We start from the raw sequence: 22,278 nt of genomic DNA, 5'->3' as shown, positions 1-22,278 counted from the left end.
CAGAAGCCATTAAGGAGCAACTTGTTTCCAATTCATGAAGTGTCCTGAATTGGTATCAAAAGGGAAGAGTCAACCCTAGAAGAAAAGGCTCAAGAAATAGTGACCTTCCCAGCTGGGAGAAGCAACAGGCCATGGGGGAAAGAGGCAAAGGATTGAAATTTCTATGTTAGAGAAACACATTGCATGCTCAATAAAGGGCAGCACTGCTGAGTTTTGCAGTGCCAGGTGAAGGACCGGTGTCCTCTAGCACTGGCTGATGTGCCTGTTTGTGAGCCTCACTGCCAGTCCCACACCAAGGGTCTTTCCATGGAAAAAGCAATCTTCAATGCCTGTAGATCCCTAGGAGGTGCTGGAACTCATGTCACTGTCATAGGTACCTGGAGACCCACACCACAAATATCAAAAGCAGGAATTTGCAGAGATTTCTGTGGCAAAGGCTACATTTCAGATAGCTTTTCATGTATCATCTGATTTATTGATGACATAAACCACCTGTCTTCTTATCATTCCTGCCAACATTCATCTTACATTGATGCCATGCACTGACATAGACAGAGAGCACCTTAACTAACTACAAAGCATTCTCTTTAGGATTGTTTTAGAATCAGAATATTAAGGGGTTGGAAGGCACCTTAAAGACCATCTAGTTCCAACCCCATTGCCATGGGCAGGGACACTTCCCACTAGACGAGGTTGCTCCAGGCCTGATACAACTTGGCCTTGAACTGCCAGGGTTGGGACAACCTCCTTGGGCAACCTGTTCCAGTGCCTCATCATCCTCACAGTAAAGAACTTTTTCCTAATACTTTACTTAAATTTCCCCTCTTGCAATTTGTACCCACATATTTAATATATTGCAATTCACCAGCTTTACCTGTCAAGCTAGTGAGAGGTTCGCATACAAATATTTTCTCCACCTATTTTCTTACTAAAAACTCCACAAGACCTAAACTAAAAGGTTTAAGCACATAAACTTTGAAATATCATGGCACTGAAGGAAAAATCAGAAGCCTGTCAGTATTTAAATACACTGTGAAAAATCTCCTGCCATGGTCCTTACTAGACCTTCCTGCTTTTAGGAATTATGTTTATAGAGGCTAGACCCAATGCTGATCAGAGAGAATCTAATTACCCTACAAGAGAATGTGTCCTGTGAAGCATCTCAGTGGGCTCAAACCAAGGAAAATGAGCCTTGGAAGGTCTGAAGTTTCAGCCTGAGGAAGAATGCAGTAAGGATAAACTCTTGTTTTGAATCTGCTGAGTGTGAAGATCTGAGCTGTGGCTTGCTTCTATGACACTGCTCTTCCTTGTTCTCCCTCCCTCAGGTAAAAATACAGTGAGAAACAAGTTGAGGCCAGACAGTAGTGCTCCTCTACGAAAAATGTTCATACAGAACATCCATTTCCTTTGTTACACATGCTGTGTGTGTGAACAGACACATTTTGTTCATCACAAAATACCAACTAACTACAGAAGACAAACAAAAGGAATACTAGCTTTACTAAAGGTCAATGAAACTTAGAGTTCTGCCACATTAGCAGCAGATTAGCTGCTACTCAAAATTTTAAAAAGAAAAAAGAGAAGCATAGCCAAGGTTGTCTTTCAGTCAGTAAAAACTCCTAAAAAGAGAGAGCTCTAATGAGTTAAACCAATGCCAAGTCTTGGATCTCAGGCCCAAGAGAAACCTTCAGCCCTATTTAAGGACAGGAGGGGAAAAGAAAAGGTTGTGGATCAGTACGTTATTTGCCAAAGTAGATAGCAGAGGCATTAGTAGATTTTTGATTGAAATATTTTAGTCTAGAAATAATTGCAAGACAAACAACAAAACAAAACAACAACAAAAACCCAACCAACCGAACAAAAAAACTACCACCATCTTCTTTCTATTATGAATTCCTAGAGCATGTGTGCTTTTAGATGGATGCACAAATACTCTCCATTTTGGAATTTAAATATCGTAAATTTGAGAACAAGGTGGATATTTGCTCATCTGCTACCCAAAGAGACATTAATTGTCTTTGCTCTGGATAGGCGATCCTATTCCCCATAATATCTCCACATCCCAATTTGAGGTCAGAACTGGTAGAAGTGATTAGGCAAGTGATATGGTTGTAGCTCCCTTCTAACTCAACTTTTCTCTGTTCACCTTCTCTGCTCTAATGCTGGAATTCAGACTGCTGCAAACCTCTAAAAAATCGATCATCCAGGTGACAGAAAACCTGTCAGAGAAGAGAAAAAACTAGAAGGCTTGAGGAGAGCTGCTGTCCTGTGCCCTCTATGCACACCTCTGTATACACATTGCATCACTCCTGCTGGTGATACAGCCAGAGTGCTTGACAATTAAAAGAATGGCTTGTGCTTATAAAAGGAGCAGATTAACCAAAGGTTACCGTGTTTATGAGCCTTCCTAGGCTGCCTTTTTATTCAATATAGAAGCCTGGCACTACCTGTCTGACACATCCAGAGACTGGCCTTTGTGAAGAGCAATTTGATATCCGCAAAATGTTTTTCACCTTCCTGCAGAAGTATGAGTATCAACTGTCATTCACAGATTCTTTTGGGCAGATCTGAATCTGGAAGCACAGAAGATATCTCTTCTCAGTAACTTTAATACAAATGTATTGACATACAAATACATGACAGACCAAGTCCAAGACTGATTTACAAACAATCATGGAAAATCCTGGAACTCAAAATTTCTACTCAACAAAAAAGCTGAAAAAATTGGTAGTATACTCACATACTGTAGACAATCATATATCCCTTTCCCAAACATGTTCAATACAGCCATGCAACCTTTACCAAATCTGTTGTCATCTGCCCCGCCTATAACAAGCCTGTCCTCCTGGCTGTATGGAGGGGTGATATAATTAGTTTTCAGACCATCACTGCATATGTAATCAGCAGGGAAAGTATCCCTCCAAATCAGCTCAGACTCCTGACAATAGTAATAAACTAGCAGCCACTGCAACTCTGTCTCTTCGAATGACTCAGGCTTTTCTTCCTTACTGAGGGAGTGTGCTAGTTTCACCTGAGGAAGGATAGATTCATAGTTTTTTCTCTATGAGAAAAGCCTCCTCTGAGTCTGATGGGACCAATTGGAGGCTGGTTTGGTTATTGACAGCGTGAAAAACCAATTGGAGAAAGTTAGTTCGCTCCGTGAACACACATTTGAAGGCGGTAATCTGGAACTGAGCCTCTCTGTCTTTTCCGGTTGCAGTGCAGATAACTGGGCCCAGCCTGGCTCCACTGCAGGCCTGGCAGGGGGGCAGGGCCGGGCCCCCTGTGTGGGGAGCTGGCATGGCCCGGCAGGGAGGAGGGGTGGCCATGGACAGTGGCCAGGAAGACTCAGGCTGATTTAAGATCCCAGATGCTTTCCCAGCCCCCTCTCCTTTTCCAATGTGACCGGGTTTCCGAGGTCCTGGCCAAGCTCCAGCATTGTAGCCTTGATTTTTTTCTTTTCCCTGTGCAAAATCTTAACTCACTCAATGCTCAGATAAGACTTGCAGACTTTTCAATCCTTCCCAGAGTGAGACGGGAAAAAAGGAGATATTCTGGAGTCAGTGAAGTAAGAGCTAAGTTATTTTAAATGGAAGGAGAATTAAGAGATGCTGTAAAAATGGCTGAAAAATCCTTTTGTACGTTGTAGGGATGAACTGATGTTACATTGAATATTCCTATAGACCATGAAGAAAAAGACATTGGGAGGGGGATTAGAGTGTTCCGTTTGATAGATCATTTGACCAAAAAGCACCTGTATTAAAAATCTTTTGCCCCGAGGAAAGAAGGGAATCTCAGTTTTCTGAAGAAGCATAAACAGAGAGAAAAGAGATGAAGAATTTTTGCTTTGAAACGATTCATTCTTAAAAGTAATACCCCATGGGTTTAACATGGCCCATAGACACAGCTTTAGAAAAGCTGTGAAGATGGAAGGAACTTCACAACTTTACATCCGGGCAGATGCAAATTGTGAAAATGAAACCACAAGAGGACTGTTTTCTTCCTCCTTGTGGAGAAATCCCTATAGCCTAACAAGAGGAAATTTCTCACTCTGAGGTGAACTGAAGAAAAGAACTATTTAAATTGGGAACTAACTGAAGTAGTTTTTCATATGTATTTTTGTTATGACGGTTGGGCAAGGTTGGGAAGGAAAGAGTGGTCTGAAAATCTTATTCTGAATTTGTTTTTTTCCCTTCTTTGTGTAGTTAATAAATTTCTTTTTATACCCTTTTAAGTTTTAGGCCTGCCTTGCTTCTGCTCCTGGTTCTATCTCACAACAGAAAATGAGTATATTTAAATTAGCAAATCAAAACTATGACATTATTTGGTGAATTGGCCAGGAAATTCAAATTAAACTAAAGTATTTTTTGAGAAAATTAAATTAAACCAAGACAGGGAGCTACCTACTTAAACTGACAGCAAACATTGTCATGATAATTTTCTTCTTAGTGTATGCTGATTCTTCATCATGCTGATGCAACAAGTGTGAGACCTGCAAGTTATTTTGAAAACAGGCCCCTCTCAGCAGCACCGCAAATTCATTTTAGTAAAAAAGAGTGGATTTCTCTCATGAAGTCTGTCTTTGAAATTCTGGCTGCCTCAGTCTCCAGGGAAAGCTTCTCTCCTTTCATGCAAAGTACATAAATTCCATTGGACAATTTAAAATGCATTAGCTATCCTTCTATGGTTAATTTGGTAATAGGTATTTTGGTATTCAATTCCCTTTTCTCTCTGTGACCACTTACCCTGCTGGTGGAATTCTTTCAATGGATGCATGGAGCCATGTTATGCACCATGTCCGAATTGTCTAGTGAGGCTTTTTTTATGGCCTACCTTTTAGGAGTGTCAACTTAGTTGCCACTATCATTAATAAAATCAGAGGATTGTGCCTTGCCTCTATAAAGTGAGCACAAATCATAATGCAGTCCTGGGAAAAAACCAAATTTCAACACTTCAAACTGTCAGATCTCAGGCTTGTACTGCAGTTAATCACAAAAACTAAAAAAAAAAAAAAAAAAAAGAGTTTAGTGCAAGATGGTGCCAATTCAGGCTTTCCTTCTCCCCTTAGTTTCTTCCCTTCCTGTAATTTTCTTTCCTTGTTGTCTATAGCTCTACTGTCCCCTTGTTTCAGGCTTTAAATCAATGATGCCTTTACCTCTTGCAAAGGCAACTGCTGTAAAATACAGCACCAAAACGTAACTTTCAAAGACTGAAAAATCAGTCTTTATTTTTCATGATCAGTGCACTCTCCTTTGGATTTGGTTCCATCCCCCACAGACTATTTTGTTTGCTGTCACTGCCCCAGTCTTTAATACACTATGCAGAACTAGCCATGCTGATGCTGATCCACACAAACGCTCTTCTACTACAACTCATGTATATCAGCAAACCAGAAATTTAGTCATGCCTAGGAATGGTATTTGCAAAGTATATCTACATAGGCGAAATTAATATAAGTGTTGTGATGCCACCCAGCTGACTGAGACAGTGTCCCTGCTACATATTAAACCAGTTCCTCAGACAGTGCTCCTTAGTCAGCACTGTTTCATTGGAAAAGCTTTTTCACTGACTTTGCTTGTGTCCACTTCAATAGGCTGGGCCATGGGAAGGCATTATTATACAGGGAAATAATTTTTCCAGCACTAAGATGACTAAGGACCATTAGCTTTGAGGACAATTTTCAGAAAAGGTGAACAGCTGGTAGAACCAGAATGCAATGAAGCATTTTGCAGAGAAAAGAAATCTTCTGTTTCTTCCTATTGCTTCCCCATTTCTCTTTCCTTTTCAATGAAGGTACTGAATTTCATAGGTTTAACTCTTGATACTAGTGTAAACGATAAGAACTTTTAATGATATCTTTTACAAACCTTGTTCTTTTCCTTCACAATATATTGTGCTACAGCAATGTAATTCCAGTCTTCAGGAATAAATAAGACAGAACTGACTCCAAAATACTACTTTTCTGAAACCTGTCCCAATTTTGGTATGATTTTATATCATCAATTTCATACTCTTAGAAAGAAAAAATAACTACCCCACTTTCAATCCACACATAAGTGATGCAAATTTGATAAGAGGTTCATGTTTTATCATCATACATTAAAGGAATCTATAGTAGGCAGTTTTGCTTAAATTTGTTTGCAGACTGCAAACACGTTCACATAACTCTGTATCCCTCAATAAGCCAGACCAACTACCTTCACACATCTTCCAAGCAGCTCACAGCAGAACAATGTAATTTTCTTTCTTTTAATTTCTACTCTCCTCTTCAGTGTTGTTTCCAAGTTGTCTTGTTACTACTCTGAAACTCACAATTACAGAACGATGTCTATGTTCTTACAAAAGTCACACTTTAATCAAAGTTTTCAAGGCAATGCTCATGCTCTTAGAGGCAATGAACCCTGATGTGAATAACTCAGAGGAGGTCCACAGTTTAGTTTAACACTTGCTTGACAAAGACACACTGTTAACACACAGTTGTACCATCCACTCGGGCTCCCAAACTTGGTGTGGTGCTATTCACTGTGTACAGGACACTTTAGAAATCCGTGTTTCTAAATACATGTATTTATAAATACGTATTTAGAAGCAGCTGCTTAGCTTTGGATGGAGGAAAGTCTTATCATGTCTACTGATGTCATTCTGAAACATATTAAATCATGGAATATTATGGGTTTGGAATGGACCTTAAAGATCATCAAGTCCCAACAGCCTCTGCCATGTGCAGGGACGCCTCCCACTGGACCACACTGCTCAAGGCCTTATCCAGCCTGGCCTTGAACACTGCCAGGGTTGGAGCACACACAACCTCCCTGGATAACTTATTCCCTTGTTCCAGCATCTCACCACCCTCACAGTAAAGAATTCCTTCCAAATATCTAATTTAAAATTCCCTTTGTTGAATTTGTATCCCTTACTCTGTGTCTTCTCACTACAGTTCCTGACAAAGAGCCCTTCTCCAGCTTCCCTCTAGGATTCTTCAAATACTGGAAGGTTGCTGAAGTCTCCACACAATCTCCTCCAGGCTGAACAGCTCCAGCTTTCTCAGCCTGTGTTCATAGCGGAGGTGCTCCAGTCCTTTTATCAACTTCGCGGCCTCCTTTTGACTTGCTCCAACAGCTCCATGTCCTTCTTATGTTGGAAACACCAGAACTGTATACAGCACTCCAGCTGGGGTCTCAGCAGAGAAGAGGGGCAGAATTACCTCCCTCTCCCTACTGGCCCCGATGCTGCTTTTGATGCAGCCCGAGTTCGATTGCCTTTAGGGCCTGCGTGCATACATTTGCCGGCTCATGTTGAGTTTTTCATCAGTCATCACTCTCAAGTCTTTCGGCTCATCCTTCAGCTCTTCTGGCACTGGACAAACTTGGGGAGGGGTCGGAGCAACGACCCCTCAGGCACGGCAGGGCCTGGCAGCCAAGGAGATGGCAGGCGGCCTCCCCCGCGGAGCAGTTCATGCAGGCGGGCGGGCAGACCCCGCCAGAGGCCGAGGCCGAGGCCGAGGTCGAGGTCGAGGTCGAGGTCGAGGTCGAAGTCGAAGTCGAAGTCGAGGTCCAACCCCAGTCCCACCAGGCCCTGCCAGGGCGGGCAGCCGCAGCCTCAGCCTCACTTCCCCCGCCCGCCGCGAGGCGGGGCGGGGCGGCTGCGAGGGGCGGCGCCTCCGCGATCCCCGGGCCGTGCCGGGGGGAGGTGGCGGCGGCGGCGGCGGCGGCGGATCCGGGCCCAGCGGAGGCGGAAGGGGCGGGCGGACGTGGCCCTGACTCTGCGGGACGCGCGATGCTGGTGAGTGTGGAGAGGCCGCCGCGTTGTGTCGCAGCGAGGCCTGGCCCAGCTTGGCCTGGTCCGGCAGGACGCGAAGGCGGCGGCGCGGGGCCTGGCACTGAGTCACGCCGCGGGGAACGGGGGAAGGGACGGTCGGGCCCGGCCCGCCCGCCTGCCTTTCTTCTCCCGGGCGCGCTCCCGACCCCGGAGCGCGGAGGCGGCGGTGGTGGCTTCCTGGCCCGCTGGTGGATCCAGCCCCGGGCCGCAGCGGGGAGGCCGCGAACTGCGCACTCAGAACGCGTCGCCCCGTCGGGGTGCGGGAGTGCTCCGCTGGCTGCCCCGGCCCCGCAGGATTTGCCCGGCCGTCGGGGAGCTGCCCGTTCACTCCGTCCTTCCCCCCCTCCGGCCTTCCCCCATGACCGCGGCCCCCGCATGGCCAGGGCGCCTCGGCGGCTGCCCCAGCTTTTCCGTCCCGCCCTGGCGGCTCTCAGACCTCGGGCCCGTCCTCCCGCAGCCCTCGCTGTGCTCCTGTCGGCCCCGCGACTGCCCATCCCAGGCCCTGCACGTCCCACGCCTCTGCCTTTTTTTTTTCCCCTGTGAGCTTTTGTCCGTAACCTCACCGGGTTTTGGGGTGTTCACCTATTCTTTGTCCTCTCTGTCCTTTTCTATGCTGCTTCCTTTCACGTATCCCAGCTATCTCCATAGCCCTAGTGACACTCAGGTCTGTCTAGGAGCTTTTTGATTGTATATTCCCTAGTGCGCGCAGTACCATCGTGGCTGGGGGATGTTTGCCACAGTTCATCTTTGTCAACTTCTCTACGTTTCTCTTGCTCTCAAGGACTGTGCGCCAGGCTTCCTCTTGTTGCCACCTACTGTTCTGGCCTTACCAGAGGAGGTGCCCCCTGTAACCTTCTGTTTGTCTATTTGTGTATTTATTGTCTCTATCCAGATGACTAGTTCTGCATTTTTTGTTGTTTCAAATAACCAGCTCAGTTGTTTCCCAGTAACTTTGCCACTGCAAGCTAACTGTGTCCTGATTGGGATCCTTTCCCCATCCTTCTGGTTTCCTCTTGAAGTTCTGTTCCAGCACTGTCATTATCCCTCTGTTACCTTTCCTCTTCCAATTTTCTTCTTCCCAGTAACCATTTTCTTCATGTTTTTTTGCCCTTCTGATCTTACTTTCCTGTCATTAAAACTTTCCTTGTGATCTCACCTAATACTTTTTTCTTTGCACATATTCCTTTTCTTTGTAGATTCATATGCTATCTCCCCCACTTTGTATTTAAATCCTCTAGTTAAGCCTTTGAGGAGAAAGGAATTTAACCTAGGTTATCTGAATACTTGTGTTCTGCTTTCAGCTGGCGTAAACACTGGAAGGGGAGAGATGACTAACTTGTTTTATCTTATTTTGTTTTGATTTTTTATTGACTTCCTCAGCAACCTTTCCCTTGGTATATGTGTTCATATATGATCACATACCTCAGCCTTAGTACAAACACATGCCCTGACTCAGGGGAGAAAAATCTCTGTATTGGAAAACCTTTTGGCCAGACTGGGAGGAATGGTCCACGGGGGCCAGAAATACACACTACATAGTTTGAATTAGGCCAAATAATGCTTGTAATACTATTTTGTGAATTGGTACATAGTTGATATGGAGTGTATTTGGGATGCCTCCTCTTTGGGGAAGTAGTAAGATACTATACAGGTGGTATGGTACGTAGTTTTTACTCACAGTGAACTGCTGTTATGTTGTGTGTTGATAATTAGGTGTTTGTGTGGCATCACCATTTTGTGTTTCTAATGGTGACTTGACCAGAAAGAAATCTTTTCCATCTGCTTTGTTATTTCTTGTTTTCAGTATTTGTTGTCCAACTTCTTATTTTGTATTGTCTTTGTTGCTTTGGTTCTTAAGGTTGGTTACATTTCACAGTCACCTCATGACCACATATTTGAGGTGCAGTTTAAACACTGGACACACTTGCCCCATGGAGTCATGGTGAACACATTTGATCTCCAGAGTAATTTGTACACCTGACTCTAGAATCCTGGTTCAGTGCCTTGCGTTAACAATGTTTCTGGAGGAAACTCTCTATTACTTATCCAGGGATCATGTAGAAGACAGTCTTAGTTTAGGCAACTAAATTAGGCATGTGCGTTCTCTTCTTTGGCTGACAAAATAGTGGTGGTGGTGGTTTAGCAAAATTATTTTTCTTCCACCTTACTCCTTTGTACGCTGGTTTGAACTGGCCTTAAAACTTACTGTTTTAACTAACTGACCTGTTACTCGAACTGTTGGCATTAGAAAATCGCATTGCTTTAATTTAAATAACCTAAATCATTTAAGCTAAATGGATGCACACCCTTATTTCGATACTGCTTTGGAGGTGCCTCTTTTTTGATTTAGCTTATTTGTAGTCTTGGTGCAAGTTCTTGGATTTTAGCTGTATCATTGTGAAAACAATACTGAGTCCTTAGAGAAAGTTCTCAGATATTCAGCTTAAAAATTGTTATCTTACAACTTGCATGCTAAGATCTCAAGAGTACTGCTTTTCATCTGTTGTGTTTCTTAGGTGGTGCCTAGTTTTGTGTAGTTACAATTATTTCAGTAGAGCCTAACTTAGTGATGAATCATATCCCAGATGCCAGTGGTTGCATGAATTGGGAATACCTGGAATCTTCTGTCTTGCCACGGAAGTTTGATTTGTATTTTTTTTTAACTGATCAAAAGCTCCACAAAATTCTAGTGAATGAAACAGCCTTTAAAGATATTCCACTTGCACGTACACCACTCTCAACATCAAATATTTGTGTTATGAACATGAAGTGAGGGATTTCCTAGTAAGAGGTCAGTGTGTTACCAACTCTGCTGTTGTGCTTCCCATGCTGTCCAACAGGATCTGTCGCTGTGCATCAGAAGGAAAACAGGGTAGATGTCCCACTTGGATGGGCTATCAGGAGGATGTGCACAGGCAGTCATAGCAGCCTGCAGGTTTATACAGTCTTCCTGCTGCACAGACCTGGAAGAAAGAAGAGTATAGAAAGCTTGGCCTTGGAAGTTCTGCAGGTGCTTTAGGAATGCATGATCTCATTTTAAACAGAATACTTCGGTGCTAGCATGTTTTTTAGGTAAGAATAGTCTTGATCAATCGATCTCTTGCACTAATAGAAACATTTAGTTAACTGTATTTTTCAAGCTTATGTCCGTGTAAAGAAACAGTTGTTGGAACCAACATTTAGAGATCTGGTTACAAATTATAATCTATACAGCATGCAAACTTAAACTACGATTTTTTTGTTTGTAATGGAGACCACTGAGTTTCTCTTGCTTGATAAAGGAGAATTTTCAGTAAGAAAATATAATGATTGGAAAATTACAGAGACATGTTGAGCTTGTCTACATGAGTAACTTACTGTTTTATTGTAAGAGTTGTAGGTTTTTTCAATAGAACTACTACTAGAACAAGAACAGATTGACTGTTCATGTTTCTACAGCGCTGCAGTCCAGATTTGTTACAGACATGACTAAATAACTTGATAATAAAATTGCTTTGTGCTGATGTGCTGTGCTATAGTGCCGTAACTTGTAGCCTTTAATGTAACCAGAGATTTAAGCACTCATTGCATTATACCAGCTCTGGAAAGAGCACTGCTTTAGGAGATGATCTGTGTCCCACTGGGTACTTCTCTGTCAGTTTTCTCTTTACCCTTTACCCACAGGACCGCTGATGTCACAAGAGATAATCTCTTCCTGTTGCTGCCTTACCTCTTCTTATAAATGATACAAGTCAAAATCAAATACTTTTTTTTAAACTGAATCAAACATTTATTACATTCCATTTTATTTAATGTAGTGTTTTTCAACACTACACAGCACAATTCTTTATCTGTGAACCTTAGAAAAATGAATGAAGGCTACTGTGAAAATAGGAAAATAGTAATTTCATTTTGCACTTCAGGGAATGGGTATAGAGTAATATTTAAATTTTTGCCGGAGTTGATGTCTCTTTCTCTCCAAAACTGCACACTTTCTTTGCCAGTTGTGTCCTTAACTTAAGAAGCAGGTGATTGATTCTCAGCCTCTGTTCTGCTCTCTGAGAGCCCTACGTGGGGCACTGCATCCAGCTATGCACAAGCGAGATGGATTTATTGGAGCAGATCCAGGGGAGGGCCACAAAAGTGATCAGAGTGATGGAGCACCTCTCCCATAGCTGAGAGAGTTGGGGTTGTTCAGCCTGGAGAAGATTCCAGGGTGACCTTATTGAGGCCTTTATTTGGTATGTAAAGTGGAATTATGAGGAAGATGGAGAGAGACTTTTTACGATGGCCTGTGGTGACAGGACAAAGGACATAAATTTTAAATGGTAAGAGGGTAGATTTAGGTTGGCTGTAAGGAAGGAATTCTTTACTGTGGTGGATAGTGAGGCATTGGAACAGGTTAAACGAAGAAGTTGTGGATGCCCCATTTCTGGCAGTGTTCAAAGTCAGGTTGAATGGGGCTTTGAGCGTCTTTATCTAGTCCAAGAGGTATATCTGTGGCACAGGAGTGGTTACTAGGTGATGTTTAAAGGTGCCTTTCAACCTAAACCATTTTATGGTTCTTGAATAAACAGTGTAACTTCAATGTGATGTTCTTCCAAAATCTCAGGAAAAGAATTTGTATTGTGTCCTTCTCTTCCCCTTTGGGTTGTTCGGGTTTTGGAGTCAAAATATTCCCTGCTTTAGTTTGGTCTAGTGGATACAAGGCATTGCTTGACAGCAAGACTCAGAATAAAAAGGATTAAGAAGATGTATTTTCTCTGACATCTTTGTAGTTATGCATTAGATTTGAGTATGTCTCGGTTTGAAAGACAGGTATTTGCTAAGAAAAGGCGAGAACACCTTTCCTGAGATGCAGAGTGCAACCCCCTCCCTTTTAATTATTTTAGTTTCAAATCAGAGGCTGTCAGGCAGGAGATATGGGGATAGGAATAACAGTTCTTTACTGATACCTAACAAGGCACACAGCAGAAACACCATCATCTATAAAAGCTGACCCCAGAGCAGAGCAGTGTAGCTCAGTTCCAGTCCCTTTTGGCCACAGGCTCCCTCTCCCTGCGCTCAGTTCCCGGTGCTGTGGGCAGGGCAGGGCTCGCTCAGCTGAAGGCGCTGGGTGATGGCGGCGGCGGCCCAGGGCTGAGGGGGATGGAGGAGCCGCTCCCCCTCACGGTGTCGGTCGTGGTGCTCGGCACAGTGCCCGGGGGCAGTAGGGTGAGGTGGGAGAGCAGCAGAGCGGTGTCTGACAGCAGGGAACGTGGCTCCCGGCGCTGGGATGGCGGGAAGGATGCTAGCTTGGAGCACGGGCCGTCCTCCTCTCACTCCACGAGCCAAGCGAGAGCCAGAGAGAGCCCGCCCCAGACCCCTGTCCCACCTTTCCTTTTCCGGTCTCCCCCCACCTCCACCCACCCCCCTGCGAGAGAACATTATAGTTTTCTAAGGTGTAGCCACAAATACTTAGCATAACAATGGGAGAAATTCCACAGAAAGAAAAGGGAACAATTCAACCCCCAACAGAGTATCAGTTCAGTGCCATTGACTTCTGTTTTTCTTTAAATAGAAGTACTTAAAGGTGATACAAAATTCTCATTGTCTTTGGATTTCATTAGATTTGCTCTAGTTTATATTGCTGTTGTCTCAGGCCTGGTGTTATCGTGCAGAAGAAATGGATTTACATGTAGGATAGTGAGGATCATGATGGAAAGTTTCTGCAGAGCAGGGAGTTTCTCCCTCTGCTCTGGTAATGTACTTATCTTTTGAAGACATGCACGTGTTTCTTCTGTTTTATTGGAGATTGGTGGCTTTGCTCCTGGTATCCAGATGTATTTGATTCATTAATATATGAGGTAGACAAAAGTGAAGTTTTTAAATTTGAAGCAGGGACCTACAAAAATTTGGGTTATTAGTAAATTTCAGCCATAACTGAACCCAGAAACTGGAATTTTAATATTCATTTGATGTAACTTGGCTTTTTGTTGCTCTGTGTTTCCGGTTGGACAATATCTTAATATGGATTAGAGTTCAGACCTGAGGCTGGTGGTGTGACCTTAGTTCACCCTGTTTTGCTCTGTAATTTAAACTCAGTTTCATGTGTAAATTTGCAAGCTCCACTAGTCTCACAGATGGTGGAGACTGTCACTTGGAAGTTTTATCTAAAGTTTGGAGGAGCGAATAAGGGGAAAAAGAGGATTTTAGGAACTAGTTCTTCATTTCTTAACTGTTGGTCTTTTCATCTTGATTTTCATGGTAATAATTTCATGGGCAAATATTCTGCTTGCTGTTGGGTAGCCAAAGGATAAACTTTTCACTGTATAATTGAAAATGCTTTTTTAGAATGTTTGCATTTTCTTAAGAAAACAGACTGTTCTATTACTCTTTTTTTTCAGGGATAGCTTTGAAAAAGTTATTTCTGAAAGTGTGCCTGTGCTAGGATACCATCACTAATAGGAGTTGCATAAAATCAAAGTTTATATCCTTAAGTATTACATTGATTTTTGTTAGATTCTAATGCAGGCTTGGCTTTAAAACTTAATGGCGCTAACTTAATCAACAAGAAGGAGGATTTAAATGTGGGTATTAGGGATGTGTGGCAATTATAACTTTTATTAAATTAAATCGTTTCACCTCTATACCAAGGGTGCTGCAGTCATTAGGGATCAAAACTGATTAAAAAATTGCTGAAAATGATACTGAATTTAAACAGAACTAACTTTTTGTGAGGTATAAATTATTTGCTGTAAGTTAAGGCTGGTAGAATTCAGACTTCGTAGTTGAACCAGAAAAATTACTTTCTAGATTTTAATGAGAAAGTTCTCATTCTTTTTTGGGCTGACTGTGTTTAGGCGTCTGGAAATAAGTATATGAGAGGTATACTGTTCATCGTCAACACTGTTTGCAGCATTACACCACAGTATGAATCAAGATCACTAGCTTGTATATCCGTGCACTTAATGTAGACACAATTTAAAAGGAAAATAAGAAAATAAAGAGGGAGTGGCTTTCACAGGTCGTGATTTTGTCACATGCAGGAAATGAATGTAAGTAACTGCAACAGTCCTTGATTTATCCATTGTCACTTCAGAATGAAACGTTAGTATGAAGGTGAATATGGGAGGAAGCTCTTCAGTATTTAAGCTGTGTTCTTGTGGTACATTTGAATAGTCTAAACATTTCAGACTATAGTCTGAAAATATCAGACTGTTGTCAGGATCAATCAGTGTGACTGTCACTTTATTTATAAATTGAAGTGGCAAACTGGATTGCCTTGATCAGTCGAGCTCTTGCACAAGTAACAAGAGGGAAGAAGTTATAAAATTAGCAAGCTGTTGGGAAGAGATTCCAGCCAGAATTGGTTTGTTGCTTGTTAGCAACATGTTAATGGTTGTCTTAGAGTTACTGGTAAGAACTGCTGCCTTCCAAGAGCATGGAAAAACTGTGTTGAAATATTATTGCAGGTGAAAATTCCGGTTTGTGTCTTTAACAGGGTATTATGAAAGTGTATGTTGTGGTGCATTGAGTACTGTTACAATGTTGCGAGAATTCTGTTAGGGTTCAGAGGCTTGCCCTGGATGTTCTGTTCTGGTGGAGGTCATACTGTGTCTGAAGCAACGACCCTAATGTTTTCTTGGTGGAGATCAGTAAGGTTATGATGTTTTAGCTTATTAAGTTGGATTTAGTTGAAGTTTTGATATCTGGTAAGATCTTTGGGAAAGCAGTTACATAGAAGAATTGTCTTTGCAGTATCATTAAGGTCTCTAAACTGGCCCAAGGTATTTAACTTTTTTCCTTTCCAAGAAAACAAGGTATATTGCTCTGTCTTCTCCTTAGCACTTTGGGTATCTAGCAATTTTCATGGCTTGTCCTCCTTCATTTTCCTTTTCTGCATCTTCCTGACTGATTCAAGAAGTGCATCTTCATGTGCATTGTCCTTCATTATTTATGTTTATTTGGGTTTCATTGGGCTTTGTTTTGTCTTTTGCTTTCTTGTTTGTTTTGATTTTTGTTTGAGTTTATTTATGCAGGTTGTATCATATATATGATTTAAGCCAGAGAGAAAGTGCGAATATTCCAGGCTCTTTATCTTACTGTGGTGGTTTGACCCTGGCTGGATGCCAGGTTCCACCAAAGCCCATCCATCACTCTACTCAAGTAGACAGGGGAGGAAGAATAAAATGAAAGGCTCGTGAGTTGAGACAAGGACAGGGACGGATCTCATTGATTTTTGTCTCGTAGACAAAACAGACTGGACTTGAGCAAATTAATTAAATTTATTATTAATCAAAATCAGAGCAGGTTAATGAAAAGCAAAACAAATTTTTAAAACACCTGCTCCCCACCTCTCCCTGCTTCTTGGATTCTACCTCCTCCCCACCAGCAGCACAGGGACACAGGGGCTGAGGTATGGTGAGTTCACCACACGCTGTTTCTACCACTGCTCCAGGAGAAGAGTCCTTCCCATGGGCTACAGTGCTTCATGGACTGCTTTGTTGTGGGCCTCTTTCCACAGGGTGCAGTCCTTCAGGCACAGCCTGCTCCAGCGTGGGTTCTCCACACGGTCATTTGTCTTGCGAAGAAATCTGCTCCAGCATAGGCTCCTCTCTCCATGGGTCTGCAGGTCCCTGCTAAAAGCCTCCTCCAGCATGGGATTCCCATGGGCTCACAGCCTGCTTTCAGGCATCCACCTGCCCTGACATGGGTCTCCTCCAGGAACTGCAGGTGGAAATTTCCACCCCTGTGGACTTCCATGGTCTGCAAGTGCATCTCTGCATCCCTGTGGTCCTCCATGGGCTGCAGGGGAATCTCCACTCTGGTGCCTCATCCTCCACTTACCTTGGTGTCTGCAGAGTTTGTCTCACATATTCTCATTCCTCTCTTTGAGTGCAATTGCATCTCTGTAATAATTTTTTTACCTTCTGAAATATATACTCACAGAGATGTTACTGCCATCTGGTTGGCACAGCCTTGGCCAGTGGCAGATCCATCCTGGAGCCATCCGGCGTTGGCTCTCTTGGACTTGAGGGAAGCTACACCCAGCTTCTTACAGAATTCTCCCGTGTAGCCCCCCCTGCCACTACCAAAACCTGGTCACACAAACCCACTACACTTCTGTAAAATTTTATTCCTTCTCTTCAGTGCGCCCATATCTTGATTGACACTTTGTTCTTCTAATCTGCAGCATTCTTTTTTCCAAGGTGTAAAAGGTGAGCATAATCAGTGTTGAAAGAAGCTATGAAACATATTAACTGCAGGCTCAGTTAAAAAATACTGTAGGGTCTGCATCCTGTTTTTGACACAGGAATATGCAAGGCCTTAGGTTCAAAGGGACATTTCAGTTTAAGAGCAATCTACAAGCTTTGTATATGAGGATTACTTCATCAGTTGCAAAGTGAGCTCTTTCTGAAGATGGCCACGCAAAACTTGAGAAGTTTTGCGCATATAGTACTTAAGGATGTAGTCCCTTGCACTGTTTTCCAAATTGATGTTGATGCAGTAAAACAACCATGAAACTTATTGTTGGTGGAATTCTAAATATTGACGTGAGTTTACTTTGGCTGGGATTGCAAAAGGGAGAGTTTGCTTGTGTAGAGTACAACAGCAAACCTTGTTGAGTCTAGATCTAGCCTTTATGAGGCAGCATGTATATATTGGGGTTTGGTGTGGGTTGTTTGGAGTTTTTTGTATTAGCTATGGCCTTATTGTAGGGAGATACCTGTCAAAAGCTGCTGAAATAGTTTGTTCAAGGAAGACAAAGAAAAAACTGAAAGGAAGAAATGAAGAAAGAATGTTGAGGAGATGGTAAAAGAATAGGCAAAGAGAAGGGGAAGAGTGGCACACTCCAAGTTTCTTGGTTTTCTTCTGAGGAATAGTTATTGATATTTTAGAAAAATTCTTATATTCAGGCCTACAACCACATCAGTTAAAAAGGCTTTTAGTGAACACAATCATGGATAATTTAAGTAAATAAGAAAAGCGAGAAAACTGCAATTCCAAGTAACTGCCACATATTGTGTTTAAATTTGAACATAAAAGTGAATTTTAGTCGTTCTAGCTGTGAAGAACATGTCCACGCTTTTTTTTTTTTTCAGTTGGCAACTTATGATTGGCACATGAAGTGATGTAGGAGTGTATTAATTACAGTGCTTTAGATATCATTGATCAGACCTGTAAAACATGGAGGAGGGGGTGTGGGGAGAACACTGAAGCCCTAAATGAAGTCATTGTTAGGGAGGTACAGTATTAACCACCCAAAATTTACACCAAATTTACACAACTTGGTCTTAAATTACTGCCAAATTATACTTACTTGCTTCTGCATATTTTATTTAATGCTACACAGAATTTTTTACCACCCAAAGACAACTTATGGAAGGGAGGAATGCATGCATACATCTCTGCCTTTTGCTCATAATAAACTGAATTTAACTCCCTTGAAAATGAGATGAGCTAAAGCTTTTCACACTACATGTAGCTCAGTGTTTCGTAATAATACAGAGGAACTGAACATTGTAATTTTTGTAATTTGTCTCTTAAATATCTTTATTGAAAAGGGAGAAAAAATTCTAATATATCTCTTCTGGTACTGATTTCTGGAATAACCAGTTTTTAAACAGTTGTGTCATTTTGCTGGGACACAGTGAAAATGTCTGCTATAGGCAGATTCTCCGGATGTTGATGAATTGCACATTCGCAGCATGTGAAGTGCTAAGGACATTGTGCTTGTTCCTAGTCTTGCTTTAAGGACTGTGTCATGTGAATTGCATAAGCTGTCTACCTAGCTTATAGCTTTTATGTTTAGCGGCCTAAAATATCTCTGGACAGAAATGTGAGTGCTATATAATGTTGCATGCAGGACCATGGCTCAACTAAGCAGTGTTACAGTTTAGAGTTCATAATGCTAATGTCTGCTGAGTCAAGTAAATACAAAATTAATTTGCAGGTACATGGATATGAAAGGTGTGTTTGAAATCATAAATTGTGAGTACAACCGATTATAGAGACAAAATAAAAATACTTCTCTTGTCTCTTTCCATTCCATCAGACAAATATGTGCTAGAATGGAGGTTGCATCCTTTAAGAGTCAAGAGGCATTTTTTAACCTGAAAAAAAAAATCGAAGAAATAGATTATAAATTGTAAAGGCAAAGAAGTAAAAGGTGAAAACAAACAAATTTTAAATCTCTCCCTGCCTTATACTTAAATACTTATATAAATATATACCTATATAAGTATACAAATGTATACTTATGTAAGGCTCCCATCACTTATATCTAATGAATCATATAGATTGTATCTTACAGGGTGAACTCCACAGGAGTGGAGGGAGGTATATTGTTCTTAGCTCTGTACTCAGTGTTTGCTTGCCTTTTCAAAAGGTATTTGCAGGACTTCAAGAAGAATCTTGAGCCTAGTTTGTAGGCTGGGTCATTGGCAGTGTCCTTCCTATTTCTGACACTGTGTGTGTTTGGTAAGAGAGGATATACAAATATTGAATTGACAGCTTTTGTTGCAAGAGGGGTTTGGTTTATTTTTGGTATGTTTTGTATCAAGCTTAATGCTGAAAAAATAGGTGTACCTTTCGATGGCTATTGCAGGGCAAAAACTTCCTAAGTGTTTTTATATGGTAATACCTAAGGGGCACTTCAACTATGGCCATTTTGAAATTTATGTCAGCTAGAGTATAAACTAGCATGAAATGTCTTAAGTTGTTTTCAAAATAATATAAGAGCAAGCGCACAGCTTGTGCTAGACCAAAGGTAGTGTTTAGTGTGCTTCTATTTCAGTTTTTTTAAAATGCTTGTGTGCTTGTGTCATGTATCAGTGTCATGTGTGCTTGTGTCATGTAATCAGTATTGAATCTCTTGGGTAACCTGAGTAGTTGCCTTGGCTCTGTGAAGAGACTTTGAGGGAGTAAAACTGATCAGGAACCTTCTTGAGTGTTGCTATTTGGTGAGCACAGAAGCATCTGTTGAATTTCTGGATCAGACTTGCTGAAATACAGCAACAGGAGAGCAGAATAAAGTAAGTTAAAGGAGTTGGGCTGGAAAAATATGGAGAAAAAAGTTTACCAAAAAGATTTTCATTCTTCATTTTTAAGAGAGTGACTGTACTAAATTTAGTCATTTTCCTTGACTTTTAAAGCAAAGATTAAACTTTTTTTATACTTTATTCTTTCAACCCAGAGAGCTGATACTTTGCTTTTAGTGGCCATTAAAATGAGCATGGTTGCTGCCCCAGTTTTTACGAAAGATACCAATCTGCAGCTGCTGTCTAAATGAATTAGCACTGTACTCTTGTTACTGGAGAACTTGCATTCAGTTTTAGAAAAGAGATTTGAGGCAGTGTACAGAGGTGAAATTCCTGCTTTTAATACACATACTTGTGAACTTTGGAAACTTCATAATTCTATAGGTTTCTGAACTTATTTTTAGTGACATTCTTTCCTCCATAACTTTTGTGAAATTTGCTTCTCTTCCCAAATGGGTTTGAGTTTAGTATGATTAAATCCCATCACTTAAACTCATGCTATTAGACATTACAAGAATATTCTCCTCATATTCTATATTAGAAAAGAGAGAAAATAAGTCTAGAGGTTGTGCCTCTTTATTGCGTCTTCATAACAGTGCTGTCTGGGCTCTTGGGTCAGCTGGGAAGCCTTTCTCTGAACCTCTGAGTTCTTACTGTGCAAGAAGCTGACAAGTTCAAATTCTTTCTGTAATTACTGAAGTAAACTATTTTGAAGTATGTTATTTAGAAATAGGGCGTTGTGGGAGAACAACAGATGATGCACAGGCCTCAGAGCTGTAAAGCTGTAAGTTGTATTGTGTTAGGATGTAAAAATTAGGTATTTGCTCCAGCAGGTGTCTTGGGATGCTGAAAATCTGATGGGGTTTATTATGTTTTTTAGATAGAAGCAGGATTAACTTTCACATTTTCCTGAAGACCTCTTCCGGCATACAGATAATTTTCCAAAGAGGTGGGATATCTAAAAAAATAGTCTTTATTAGATTATCAATAAAAGCAAGCCCGGTGTTTTCTAGTGTAATGTGTTCCTTTGCATATGAGGTTTATTTATCATGATATGTTTCCCCAAGTAATGAAAAAGAGGGAGTAACATTTTTTTTTAAGTCCTTCAAGCTGTTTTAAAGTTTTGGCAGAAGTGTTACCTCCTTTTGTTTGGACTGTTATAATTGCAGTACTTGAGTGCAGGGTTGAAAGATTTGCTGACATTGAATACTATCATCCTCCTGCATCAAATTGTGCATATATTGCCTGGAAACTGCAGGGGTGGTATTTCTCATGCAAATATAGCTGCTCCTGAAGCTATAATGAAGTTTGGGTTCTCCAGTCTAGAGCTACAAGAGTGGATGTTGCAACTCAGGCAGCTGGTTTTGTCCTTGAAGCAGGTCAGTAGCAAGTCTGATTTGTTTGGGTGAGAAAGTACAGTGATGGTCATTTCAAGACCAGCTTGTGCATAGTCCAGCCAAGAGCACTTTGTAAGAGAGAGATTTCACTGATTTAAAGGTCATGACTTAATGGTGAGGTTTTATTTCAGGCAGTTGCGCACAACCTGGGCACTGAGAAATCTGGCTTAAGAACTCTCTCTCTTTTTAGCAATTGGAATGTTGGATGAAGAGATGCAGTGTAACTACTTTGGCCTTGATTTGACCTTCGTGAACTGTTTGCCTAGGAAAGGGTTTTTTTGTGTGTGAATCAGAGTAATTGCATTTTTCACATGAAATAGAATTTCATATGTTTGTGTATAATAATAACTGTGCCAAGTAACAAAGCCTTGTTTTACCCCTGCCCTTTCTGTAAATTTAATATTATAGTTTAATTTAACCATTAAGTGTGAATATATCTTTTCCTCAATATGCTTTTGTAGTTAAAGTATTGTCTTGGGGTGACTTTATGATGCTTGTATCCCCAATCGTCTGTTCTGTTGGTGTTGAATATTGAGTTCTGCAGCTTTAAGACTGGTTCCAGGAGTGAAGGGGGAGAGAGAAGAGGTGCAGAGTTTGTTATCAGAGACTGCACTTGCTCCCCGGCATCCTTCACACAGACTGTGTTGTCTGCAGTGGACAGCAGGAGAGAGCTCTCCTTTGCTCTTGGTTAGTTTTCTGGCTAGCTGAGGCAGAGAAGCCCCCTGGAGTGTGGGAATTTTTTTCCTTTTTTCTTGGAATTGTTCGAACCTGCTGTGGACTGGAAACCCAGAAGAGCACCAGGAGCTCACACCTGTGTCCCACCAGGCCTGGCCTGGCCTGGGCTGTGGCACTCCCCAGCACAGGAGGGACTGAGAACAGACTGAGTGAGCCGGGCTGCAACCCACGGAAGGGACTCTGCTGAATTTGTCATCTCTTTGGAACAGCGAGAGGTTTTGCTGTTTAGTATTGTTCATTTTGTGCTGGGGAGTGCTTTGCCTGTTAAATAAACAGTTTGGTTTTTTTCACTTCTCTCTAAGGAAATATTTTCCTGAACCAGTTGT

General features: G+C 41.7%; 1 protein-coding gene across 2 annotated transcripts in view; it reads left to right on the top strand.

The window, feature by feature from the left end:
- Positions 1-7,661: 7,661 nt before the first annotated feature.
- CUL1 (cullin 1) overlaps positions 7,662-22,278 on the top strand; it is a 54,820-nt gene continuing 40,203 nt past the window's right edge. Inside the window, exon 1 of one of the 2 annotated variants that reach the window (XM_014888656.2) lies at positions 7,662-7,782. The gene's annotated coding sequence lies outside the window, so the exon portion shown is untranslated. Of the gene's footprint in view, positions 7,783-8,468; positions 10,891-22,278 lie in introns of those variants that run through there. The other variant, XM_088167353.1, reaches the window with a different exon arrangement.

This window comes from Sturnus vulgaris, chromosome 1 (assembly GCF_052056855.1).
Source record: "Sturnus vulgaris isolate bStuVul1 chromosome 1, bStuVul1.hap1, whole genome shotgun sequence".
NCBI classification, from domain to species: Eukaryota; Metazoa; Chordata; class Aves; order Passeriformes; family Sturnidae; genus Sturnus; species Sturnus vulgaris.
The sequence above is the reverse complement of the archived record's forward strand: the minus strand, read 5'-3'. Positions and strand labels throughout refer to the sequence as shown.